This window comes from Ptiloglossa arizonensis, unplaced genomic scaffold, assembly GCF_051014685.1.
Source record: "Ptiloglossa arizonensis isolate GNS036 unplaced genomic scaffold, iyPtiAriz1_principal scaffold0179, whole genome shotgun sequence".
NCBI classification, from domain to species: Eukaryota; Metazoa; Arthropoda; class Insecta; order Hymenoptera; family Colletidae; genus Ptiloglossa; species Ptiloglossa arizonensis.
Genome location: NW_027478549.1, coordinates 399,722 through 403,080, shown reverse-complemented (window position 1 = coordinate 403,080; position 3,359 = coordinate 399,722).

Sequence of the window (3,359 nt, the reverse complement as noted above, 5' to 3'; positions counted from 1 at the left end):
CCATTCCTTAACTTAAAACTCCCATATCTCGCGAACGGATTGACGAACTCGAGATATTCCTGTTGCATCTGAAAGTAGAAACTCGCCCGATTACAATGGTGTGTGTACTTTTCTCCTAGGCCATTCCAGTTATAGGTTTCGAGTATCAGACCAGCGAAAATTTTGATGGTTTCTCAACCATTCCTTAACTTCAAACTCCCATATCTCGCGAACGGATTGACGAACTCGAGAAATACCTGTTGCAACAGAAACTAGAAACTCGCCCGATTGCAACGGTATGTGTTCTTTTCCCCTTGGCCATTCCAGTTATTCGTTTCTAGCATCAGAATTGCGAAAATTTTGATGGTTTCTCAACCGTCTCTTAACTCCAAACTCCCATATCTCGCGAACGGATTGACGAGCTTGAGAAATTCCTGTTGCCTCTGAATGTAGAAACTCGCCCGATTACAATGGTTTTTGTATTTTTCCCCTAGGTCTTTGTAGTTATTGGTTTCAAGTATCAGACTTGCGAAAATTTTGATGGTTTCTCAACCATTCCTTAACTTCACACTCCCATATCTCGCGAACGGATTGACGATCTCGAGAAGTTCCTGTTGCATCTGAAAGTAGAAACTCGCCCGATTACAATGGTGTGTGTACTTTTCCCCTGGGCCATTCCAGTCATTGGTTTCGAGTATCAGACTTGCGAAAATTTTGATGGTTTCTCAAACGTCTCTTAACTCCAAACTCCCATATCTCGCGAACGGATTGACAAACTCGAGAAATTCCTGTTGCATCTGAAAGTAGAAACTCGCCCGATTACAATGGTGTGTGTACTTTTCCCCTAGGTAATTGTATAATAGTTATTGGTTTCGAGTATCAGACTTGCGAAAATTTTGATGGTTTCTCGACCATTCCTTAATTTCAAACCACCATATCTCGCGAACGGATTGACGAACTCGAGAAATTCCTGTTGCATCTGAAAGCAGAAACTCGCCCGATTACAATGGTATGTGTATTTTTGCCCTAGGCCATAGTAGTTATTGGTTTCGAGTATCAGACTTGCGCAAATTTTGATGGTTTCTCAACCATTCCTTATCTTCACTCCCATATCTCGCGAACGGATTGACGATCTCGAGAAGTTCCTGTTGCAACTGAAAGCAGAAACTCGCCCGATTACAATGGTATGTGTATTTTTCCCCTAGGCCTTTGTAGTTATTGGATTCGAGTATCAGACTTGCGAAAATTTTGATGGTTCCTTAACCATTCCTTAACTTCAAACTCCCATATCTCGCGAACGGATTGACGAACTCGAGAAATTCCTGCTGCATCTGAAAGCAGAAACTCGCCCGATTACAATGGTGTGTGTGCTTCTCCCTAGGCCATTCCAGTTATAGGTTTCGAGTATCAGACCAGCGAAAATTTTGATGGTTTCTCAACCATTCCTTAACTTCAAACTCCCATATCTCGCGAGCGGATTGATGAATCCGAAAAATCCCCGTTGCATCTGAAAGTAGAAACTCGCCCGATTGCAAGGGATTGTGTATTTTACCCCTAGGCCTTTGTAGTTATTGGTTTCGAGTATCAAACTTGCGAAAATTTTGATGGTTTCTCAACCATTCCTTAACTTCAAACTCCCATATCTGGCGAACGGATCGACGAACTCGAGATATTCCTGTTGCATCTGAAAGTAGAAACTCGCCCGATTACAATGGTGTGTGTTCTTTTCCCCTTGGCCATTCCAGTTATTCGTTTCTAGCATCAGAATTGCGAAAATTTTGATGGTTTCTCAACCGTCTCTTAACTCCAAACTCCCATATCTCGCGAACGGATTGACGAACTCGAGAAATTCCTGTTGCATCTGAAGGTAGAAACTCGCCCGATTACAACGGTTTGTGTATTTTACCCCTAGGCCTTTGTAGTTATTGGTTTCGAGTATCAAACTTGCGAAAATTTTGATGGTTTCTCAACCATTCCTTAACTTCAAACTCCCATATCTGGCGAACGGATCGACGAACTCGAGATATTCCTGTTGCATCTGAAAGTAGAAACTCGCCCGATTACAATGGTGTGTGTTCTTTTCCCCTAGGCCATTCCAGTTATTGGTTTCGAGTTTCAGAATTGCGAAAATTTTGATGGTTTCTCGACCATTCCTTAACTTCAAACTCCCATATCTCGCGAACGGATTGACGAACTCGAGATATTCCTGTTGCATCGGAAAGTAGAAACTCGCCCGATTACAATGGTGTGTGTACTTTTCCCCTAGGCCTCTGTAGTTATTGGTTTCGAGTATCAGACTTGCGAAAATTTTGATGGTTTCTCAACGATTCCTTAACTGCAAACTCCCATACCTCGCGAACGGATTGGCGAACTCGAGAAATTCCTGTTGCATCTGAAAGTGGAAACTCGCCCGATTACAATGGTGTGTGTACTTTTCCCCTAGGCCATTCCAGTTATTGGTTTCGAGTACCAGACTTGCGAAAATTTTGATGGTTTCTCAACCATTCCTTAACTTCAAACTCCCATATCTCTCGAACGTATTGACGAACTCGAGAAATACCTGTTGCATCTGAAAGTGGAAACTCGCCCGATTACAATGGAGTGTGTACTTTTCCCCTAGGCCATTCCAGTTATTGGTTTCGAGTATCAGACCAGCGAAAATTTTGTTGGTTTCTCAACCATTCCTTAATATCAAACTCCCATATCCCGCAAACGGATTGACGAACTCGAGAAATTCCTGTTGCATCTGAAAGCAGAAACTCGCCCGATTACAACGGTATGTGTATTTTTGCCCTAGGCCATAGTAGTCATTGGTCTCGAACATCAGACTTGCGAAAATTCTGATGGTTCCTCAACCACTCCTTAACTTCAAACTCCCATATCTCGCGAACGGATTGACGAACTCGAGAACTTCCGGTTGCATCTGGAAGTGGAAATTCGCCCGATTACAAAGCTATGTATATTTCTCTCCTAGGCCTTTGTAGTTATTGGTTTCGAGTATCAGACATGCGAAAATTTTGATGGTTTCTCAACCACTCCTTAACTTCAAACTCCCATATCTCGCGAACGGATCGACGAATCCGAAAAATTTCTGTTGCATCTGAAAGTAGAAACTCTCCCGATTACAACGGTATGTGTATTTTTGCCCTAGGCCATAGTAGTTATTGGTTTCGAGTATCAGACTTGCGCAAATTTTGATGTTTTCTCCACCATTCCGTAACTTCAAACTCCCATATCTCGCGAACGGAATGTCGAACTCGAGAAATTCCTGCTGCATCTGAAAGTAGAAACTCGCCCGATTACAACGGTGTGTGAACTTTTCCCCTAGGCCATTCCAGGTATTGGTTTCGAGTATCAGACTTGCGAAAATTTTGATGGTT